Genomic DNA, 9,933 nt, shown 5'->3' with positions numbered 1-9,933 from the left:
ATGGCGAAACTCTACGGGGAGAGCGGTGAAGATAAGTCTCGTAGAGATTGTTCAAGCGCTGAACGTTGGAGACGAAACTCTACGGGCAGTGCAGTGAAGATTTGGCTCGAGAAGATTATCCAAGAGATGAACGTCGTCGGCAGTTGTCATTACCATCTTTCTTGATATATGTTTTAAATGCGATTTTTTTCATCCAATTTCATCATGAAATTAGTTATAGCCACCATTTATGATTTTCCAACTATTTCCTAAATTCCTTGTTTCAAATTCATGGCCGTCTTCTGATATTTTGCAACATATCCTGTCTTTCTCGGTCTGTTCACGTTCCCAAAATGTTTTGTATTACTTAATTTACACAGGTCACAAACAGCATCTCTGTATTTTCACCTGGAATTTGCATTTCTTTTTATCGTTGATTTAATAATTAGAGAAAGATTTGAAAGTTTTATTCCCCATTGGATCTCTGATTCTGGGGTACAAGACAGAATCCATACATTTAGGTATTAAGATACAGGGCTTATTTAATTATGAAAAACGTCTGAAGGTGCAAAGTTTATTATATATATATATATATATATATATATATATATATATATATATATATATATATATACTGTATATATATACTGTATATATATATATATATATATATATATATATATATATATATATATATATATATATATATATATATATATATATATGTATATATATATATATATATATATATATATATATATATATATATATATATATATATATATATGTATATATATATATATATATATATATATATATATATATATATGTATATATATATATATATATATATATATATATATATATATATATATATATATATGAATCAGGGTTCAGTTCTGTTATAGTCCTCAAAATAAAATACCCTTTTCGTTTAGTGTGTGTGTATATATATATATATATATATATATATATATATATATATATATATACTGTGTATATATATGTGTATATATATATATATATATATATATATATATATATATATGTAAATATCACACACGAATTGCATTTAATACCGAATTCTATCTTGGGAAATACATATCCACTTGGAATTCATTTTATGGTAACAGCTTCTGGCCGGGTGGTGATTCGAACCACCACCTGTACGGCTAGAATCTATGCTTGGCAGGGACCCTACCGAGTCAGCTATCAAGAGAGACTAAAAGTTTATGACAAGTCCCCCTACATATTCCTGTCGAATTCAGGATTCTGTTTAGACTTGAAATAGACCCATCTCCACCATGATAGCTGAATCGAGAGTTTGCAACACGTGGTTATTTTAATGAACATATATCACAAGCACACGTGATTTTAATTAATGTAAATATCAAGTCTAAACAGAATCCTGAATTCGACAGGAATATGTAGGGGGACTTGTCATAAACTTTTAGTCTCTCTTGATAGCTGACTCGGTAGGGTCCCTGCCAAGCATAGTTTCTAGCCGTACAGGTGGTGGTTCGAATCACCACCCGGCCAGAAGCTGTTACCATAAAATGAATTCCAAGTGGATATGTATTTCCCAAGATAGAATTCGGTATTAAATGCAATTCGTGGGTGATATTTACATTAATTAAAATCACGTGTGCTTGTGATATATGTTCATATATATATATATATATATATATATATATATATATATATATATATATATATACTATTGCTAAACGAGAAGGCTATGTTATTTTGATAACTAAACCCTGATTCACTTAAGTATGACGTAGAAAACGCCATTGTCCTTTTGATGACAAGGGGTGGGGGGTGGGGTGGGGGTGGGGGGGACTCACTGCTCTTCACCTTGCGGCCAAAATGAATGCAAATGTTCGGCTGCATCAAACACACGTTTCACTGAACCGTCGTCACGTGACTTATCGATAAGTCGTTCCTGTCAGTCAGATGTATAAGTCAGTCTGCTTGCAAAGCTATTATCGCCAAATGGATTCCTTATCCATCCATGGCCACTTATGTCTACATCTTATAAGTCAAATGAAAACTTCCAGCTTTTGTGTTAGAATATTTAAGAAATTCTTTTAATTTTGAAATGTCGAAAATATTATTTTCTACATTCCGTGTTCATAACACAATTTTATTCATAAATGCGTTTATTTTGTCACTGTTTGTGAAAATATTTACTTGTGAGACACAGGAATTGAATTATTGATCAGATGGTTAAATTTCTCAAAAATACCTAACGTGTCAGTATGTTTTTTTTTTTTTTAAGTTCTCCGGAACTCCATTAAGAAGTACCCAAACGAACGTGGATCACACACTCAATCACGTCCTATAATGACCCTTTACTTTCATATTGTTCTTGCATAGTTTTAGTGCGAACGATTTTGTCATAATTTTGTCAATCAACGAAGTGATTAGTAACGCCACTTGTCAAAATAAACGTAAGCCCTTTACTTAGGCGTAGGAGGAGATGATGATGTACCCCCTCCCCTCTTTTGTTTTCCTGTGATGGTTGTGAGATGTTGAACATTTTCTTGTGAAATAATGTTATGAGATCCTCACGATATTGCTGCAAAGTGGTTTGTTTGTTAAGTAGCTGACATATGCCATAAATCATTAGGTAAGTACGTAATATACAGTTTACACATACACAGTGGTACCTTTATCAGTTCCATCAGATAATATAGTCACCAGAACATCAACCAGAGCAGTGGCCTTCCCAGTAAATAGCTTAAACTCACGGTCCCGGATTGGGGATCGATCTGCTGCCATGCGAAAATGAAGCAAACACGTTACCACTATATTATGCAGGAGGTTGGAGGACTGTAGGCAGATGAGGGATTATTCATTCAATACAAATGAATAATATATTTTATAGGGGTGAGTGTAATTCATTAAGACATGTGTCAAATCGATTGTCTTTATGGGGAAGTTAATTTTACGATTTAACGAAATATTTCGATTTAGTGTTACGTTTCCATTAGTAAAGTCAGTTGGAAAGCAATCATAGTTTGAGACTTGTCATGAGTAAGCCAAGAAGACGGTAATCTAAAGGGGTTGCCAGAGAAAAGAGTAAGCTTCAAAAGTACGTAAACTTAAAAAAATATTAGGATTTGACACATGTTAAAAAGCCATAAGTATTCAGATGAAGATCTAGTAACGCTATTTCATTCACTATATTTAACCTTTTTTCATATAAAACTTAATTTTTAGATGTATGTTGTAAATTTCCCTCTACGCTGAACCGTTTGACAACCTGTTTCGATCAGGAAATATCGTGTCTAACATTAAAGGATATTAGACGAAAGAAAATGTATCGAACCTTGAATTAAGAAAATGGAGAGAGAGAGAGAGAGAGAGAGAGAGAGAGAGAGAGAGAGAGAGAGAGAGAGAGAGAGAGAGAGAGAGAGGGGGGGGGGGGCAGACCCTCGTGCGTTGTTAGGTAAGATTGGAAGCTACCTAAATGTGTAGGCGACTAAGATTGTAAAAAGAAAAGACAGGATCATTTCCGGGAACAATAATAGGGACTCATTGGAATTATTACTTAGCTATTTTCTTAGTTGTAATAAGACTTTCTTTGTATTACTTAGCTATTTTCTTAGTTGTAATAAGAATTTCTTTGTATTACTTAGCTATTTTCTTGGTTGTAATAAGACTTTCTTTGTATTACTTAGCTATTTTTTTTAGTTGTAATAAGACTTTCTTTGTATTACTTAGCTATTTTCTTAGTTGTAATAAGACTTTCTTTGTATTACATAGCCATTTCTTAGTTGTAATAAGACTTTCTTTGTATTACTGTAGTACCCCCCCCCCCCCGCTCTCTTATCCCCACACACATTTTTAAACAATATCCACAGAAGTTGAATCAGTAGAACTTCAAAAGTTCAAACTTGCAGCAAATGTTTTGATATAGTTTATTTATTTCATTATTTCATTTCCTCGCTGATCTATTTTTCACCGTTGGAGTCCTTGGGCTCATACCATCCTGCTTTTCCAACTAGGATTGCAGCTTAGCTAGTAATAATAATAACAAAATTGTTGTACTGTACTTAACCACCTCGCTCCGAAGAAGTGTACCTTGTCACACCTTTACTTTGCGGTGAGTAACCGAACAGATAGTGTAGGGAGAGATGGTGGGCAGGGCTAAACAGAGGAACTCGTGGCGCAGTTAGGGTGTGGCTGGTTGCACTTCTTCAGAATGAGGTGTACCAGGAATTCCTGGGTCCAACTGTACGTATGCTCATCATGTTTTATCATCTCCATTTTTGCTCGCTTGTATGTACGTACGTATGTAGGGATGTATCTGTCACCATCTTGTTGACCCTTCGGACGTTCCTTGGTTCTCTCTCTCTCTCTCTCTCTCTCTCTCTCTCTCTCTCTCTCTCTCTCTCTCTCTCTCTCTCTCTCTCTCTCTCTCTCTCTCTCTCGTTTAAATCTTAACCATTCATTTCATTCTCCATGATCTCTGTATTCAGTTAGTTATCTTATCCTCTCCAATTCATTTCCAACAATTGTAATCATCTCATTTCCATTTCGCTCTGAAACAAGATTAAATGGCAGTTCATTTTGCAGTCATCTTCAATCAGTCATCCAGATATATACCATAGGCAGTCCTCCTTTTTGAGATGTGTATTATTTTATCCGCTTTGTCTTCTCCTATGCATAATGTGACTGACTGACTCTATTGCTAGTTGATATCTTACTTGTCAGCATTTCATATTCTTAAGGAGGTTTTCCTGAGCATATATTATTATTATTATTATTATTATTATTATTATTATTATTATTATTATTATTATTATTATTATAGTAATAATAATAATAATAATAATTATTATTATTATTGTTATTATTATTATTATTATTATTATTATTATTATTATTATTATTATTATTAGAATATCTAAAAATGTTGGGTTAAAAATCTAGTCATATATATTTGTCGCCCATATCTTGAGCTTTCTCACTTTGGAAAAAGTGCTAAAGCTTCTGAGTTTGAATAAGCAACTATATATGACTCTAGATTATCAATACTAATGATCATTATCATCATTAATATAATCTCTATTTTGCAGGAGAGCCGGAACTACCCCTCGTTGGGTAGTATACCCTAGACCACTTTTAACTGCCGTGGGCATCCAGCAGGGTACTAAGCTGATCTGGAAACGGGGTGCCAGGTATTGAATTTGTTATTATTTATTATTATTATTGAGATTGTTGTTGAAAACAAAAAATGAATAAAGTAAATAATAGTCCTGTGCATATTTTTTATAATAGATTTCACCTTAAGATTATCATTAACTTGTTTCTGTAACACTGGAAATTGTGTAATTTAGTTTATAAATTTGTCACAGCTTTCTTTTTTGAAATACTATTATATATTCATAAAGTTCTTATGTATGTGTATATGCACCGTAAAACACAAATTCATGATAGTCTTTACCTACTTTACCAACATCTCTTAATGGCAGGTACATCGCATGTGCGACACCTTGTAAAAGCTGTACTCTTACATGTGTCCCAACTACACGCTCTTCAACATCAAGTTCATGGTGTGTGACCACTGGTGTTCATGGTGAACTGTTCGTCTGCTGTTGATTTTTATAACCTCAATGGCCGCATTGGGGAAGGTGAGGATTCTAACTGATCTGGGTTTTTTTGGGGGGAGGGGGGAGGCGACTAAGAATGGTTTGTAGCAATTATTGTAGCGAGATAGATTGTCCTAAATGAATATTATGAAGTGTGGTTGGCGTAATGGAGGTTAATAACATATTAACGTCCTCCAATTTGCAACCATCAATATTTTATCACTGCAATATTATGTCATCTTTAAGCAAATAGAAACAAATCCTTCAAATTACTCTTTATATATGGCATCATCTATATGATCTAAAGAGTTTGTGAAACCAAAAGTTTTTTAATCCTTATTTCATTATAAATTCTCAAAGCTTATTAATGCTAAACGAGCACTAAATGGGATTGACGCAGCAAGCACAAAATATGTGAGTATCCTATGACTGAAAGGGTTAATTACTCCTGGTTTCTTGAGACAGAGTTGAAACAGATATAGGTGGGGAGTGATATGTTAGCGTAGTTGATTGTACCAGGCTAGAGAACTTGGAGCAAGTGTAGTTGCTTCGTGGAATCAGGCTATAGAACTTGGAGCAAGTGTGGTTGCTTCGTGGAATCAGGCTAGAGAACTTGGAGCAAGTGTGGTTGCTTCGTGGAATCAGACTAGAGAACTTGGAGCAAGTGTGGTTGCTTCATGGAATCAGACTAGAGAACTTGGAGAAAGTGTGGTTGCTTTGTGTAATTAGGCTAGAGAACTTGAAGCAAGTGTGGTTGCTTTGTAGAATCAGGATAGAGAACTTGGAGCAAGTGTGGTTGCTTCGTGGAATCAGACTAGAGAACTTGGAGCAAGTGTGGTTGCTTCATGGAATCAGACTAGAGAACTTGGAGAAAGTGTGGTTGCTTTGTGTAATTAGGCTAGAGAACTTGAAGCAAGTGTGGTTGCTTTGTAGAATCAGGCTAGAGAACTTGGAGCAAGTGTGGTTGCTTCGTGGAATCAGACTAGAGAACTTGGAGCAAGTGTGGTTGCTTCATGGAATCAGACTAGAGAACTTGGAGAAAGTGTGGTTGCTTTGTGTAATTAGGCTAGAGAACTTGAAGCAAGTGTGGTTGCTTTGTAGAATCAGGATAGAGAACTTGGAACAAGTGTTGTTTTATTGTGGAATCAGACTAGAGACCTCAGAACAAGTGTCCTTGCTTTTATGAAATCAGGCTAGTAAACTTTGAATTAGAGTTCTTGCTTTTGTGGAATCTGGCTAGAGAGTTAGGAACAAGTGTGCTTGCTTTTGTAGAATATTGCTAGACAACTTAGAACAAGTGTTCTTGTTTTGTGGAATCTTATGCCTGTGGATGATGTTTGTTGGAGTGGATTACAGTAGGCTATTATCCTCTAATGTTAGAAGTTCATTTACTTTAAAATTTATAAACAACTTTCATCTACTTTTCCTAACACCATAATCAAAGAATTTCATATACAGTGTTTTCAAGTTTTCCTTTTCAAGTTTAGACAGTTACTAAACAAAGAAGCCAATGACTTCAAATTATATTTTTCTTTTAGTATCACCAATGACTTCAAATCATATTTTTCTTTTAGTATCACCAATGACTAAAGGTTAATTAACATAAATATTATACTTTGATGTAAGAGTGGGATTATAAGTAATTTTTTATCTTTTATAGAAAATAGGAGTTATGTTTAGACGCTATTCTTCTTTTCAATATCCTTATATTAAGATAAATATATTTCTTTCTCCAGCTCTTCATAATTCTTTTGAAGTATCCCTTTTTTTTTATAAAATGCGCCGTTTTGCATAAAAAATAGTTAAGAGTTGATAACTAGATTAGGGTCACGGTAAACTTATCTCTAATATTGTCTTGTACCGACAGTGCCAAGCGGCAGAGAAAATGGAAATGAGGCCAACGATATCAAAGCGACTAGTAGCAGGAAGACCACCACTAGCAGTCGAGAAACTTCTTTGAAGGAAGAAAAATTTGCACCATCCAAGGCACCAGGTTCCTCTCCTAGACCTCCATTACCTACAAACCCACTTGTTCCAGAGTCAGTATCTGCACCTAGAGCGTCATCGTTAAGACCTTTTACCTCATCACAGACATTGACCACCAGAGCACAGCAGACATTTTCAACACAAAGGACTCAAGCTACACAAACGACACCTTGGACTTCAAGCACAAGAATACAACAGACAGTAACATCAACAGCAAAACCCACCACCACAAGATTTTTCCAGACTTCAAGAAGCTCCTTCTTACAGACATTAAAGCTAACAGTTGCTACCACTCCTAGGCCTACATTTTCTCAAACTTTAAACACGGGTGTTCATCAATTGACTAGATCCACAGAGAAACCTGCCCCAGCTGCTCCTAGTCGTTTCTTTGAGCTCCAAAATATTGAGAGTATTTTCCAGTCTATCCCCAACTTCGTAACCAAATCATCACCATCACCATCAGTGTTTATCGAACCCCCTCAACAACATGCTGGTAGCAACTTGGTTTCTGTAGATGCAAAATTTTGGAGCAGGAAATACCAGATCTCATCATGACAACTTTTCCTTTGATCATATGATTCCTTTTGTCCGAACACCTCCACCTGGCACTCCATTCACTATGGTTCCAGGAGTTGTTGCCAGAGGTACTGGAAATAAATTCACGTTTTCAAGCAGCCAAAAGAAGCCTTTTGATGAGATAGATTTCAACAGTATCTTTTTCCAGCCTCTGGTTCTGCGATCAAATGAGAAAAATTGGAAAATATTCACCACTGCACTATCTATCACACTGGATCCCGATCATCACCATGCCTCTGGGTCTGACCAAGAGACAGCATTCTACGACCACTGTGTTTGCTGCTTCTCTTTCTGTTAACAGTTCTACCAGCAGCGGAATGTCCTACAGTACTTCTCATATTGTAAGGGTACGTGCTCCAAGCCTTTTACAACAACCATCTCCATTAGTTTCTGAAACGTTCCACCATTCCTGCCGACATTACACCTCACGCTTATCCCACCTACAACAGTGAAACAAGAATTTTTAACCCCGTTTGGTAACACCTATTCGTTCAGGCCTACCACCACTCCAGGTAACAAGTGGAATTTTCCCCAGCTCTCGTTTCAAGTTCCCAGTTTTGCGAAGTAGTCGCAATTTCTTCACTCCTTCTCCTGGTCTTACCCTGCCGAAGGAGGATCCCATTGTGGGAGACAAGGACTCCATAGGAGAGCTGCAGAAAGTACTATTCGAGTCAGTGCAGCCCAAAAAGACGAACATGACAGATTAATCCAGAATGCCCAAAATACCACCAGGGGTTCTTCCGTCCGGGACAGTGCATTCCTTGCGTTCATATTAAGTGAAATGACCTTCATGAAAGCAGTATGAACATTTTATAATCAAGATTGATTCATTGTAAAATTTAAAAGCTATTTGTGCGAATACTTTAATGTAATCATTAGTTATTTGGCATTATATTGTCTATCTCGAGAAATATGCAAATGCCCGTACACTATAGTAATTCAACTTTAAAGGTAGATATTTAGGAAATAAGACTCTTCAAGCTTATAAAATGAATATACATCAATGTGATGGGTATGGTAATGTTACCTTTTTCTGGAGAATGAGTATACATCATTGTGATATCGGTACTTTTTTAAACTTTCAACCTATGTTACTAAAATTATACTATAAAACACAAGCCACTAATGAATTTCTTAATGTATTCTGAGTTTGAATATTGCAAAAGGTCAACATATATACTCACAAAATTTAGCAAAACTTAAAGTAATAAGTATGTATTGAGCGGCATATGGTGCAATGTGTAACAATTAGATATGATTTTCAAGTAGTTCATCTGTAGACCTAACAGACTTTGATTGAAAGAAAAAAAAAATTTGCATATCATACGTCCTCTGAAATTTGAAGGGGTCAAGTTTAAGTGTATTTTGTAGTATACTGTAACTCGTTTGCATTTAATAACTTTAGTTAAAGTTTACTCATTTTAGTAAATTGACTCACATCATAGAAATTAATCAATAAATAAAGAATCCCAATTTGGATTTCATATAAAGAAATGTAATGTGCCAATAGCATATGATGTGACACCAGCATTTCCTGTAACAAAATGTGCTGTGAACATTTGAAATTGGTTTTTAAAATGGAACTCCTAATTAGTAAAAAAGTCAAACTGCAATTTTAGAGCTATGTTAACCTGACTTAATGACTTATATATATATATATATATATATATATATATATATATATATATATATATATATATATATATATATATATATATATATATATATAGACAACAGTTTGTTTTATTGCTAAAATGTCTTTTTTTTTTCAATATTATCGCGTGTCCGGTCC

The 9,933-nt window shown here is 34.8% G+C and overlaps 1 pseudogene; it reads left to right on the top strand.

The window, feature by feature from the left end:
- On the top strand, window positions 1-9,578 carry LOC137620026 (uncharacterized; annotated as a pseudogene).
- Window positions 9,579-9,933: the final 355 nt, after the last annotated feature.

The sequence above is a fragment of the Palaemon carinicauda genome, chromosome 26 (assembly GCF_036898095.1).
Source record: "Palaemon carinicauda isolate YSFRI2023 chromosome 26, ASM3689809v2, whole genome shotgun sequence".
In the NCBI taxonomy this organism is placed as follows: domain Eukaryota; kingdom Metazoa; phylum Arthropoda; class Malacostraca; order Decapoda; family Palaemonidae; genus Palaemon; species Palaemon carinicauda.
Note: the sequence above shows the minus strand (reverse complement) of the source record. Positions and strands in the feature narration are given on the sequence as shown.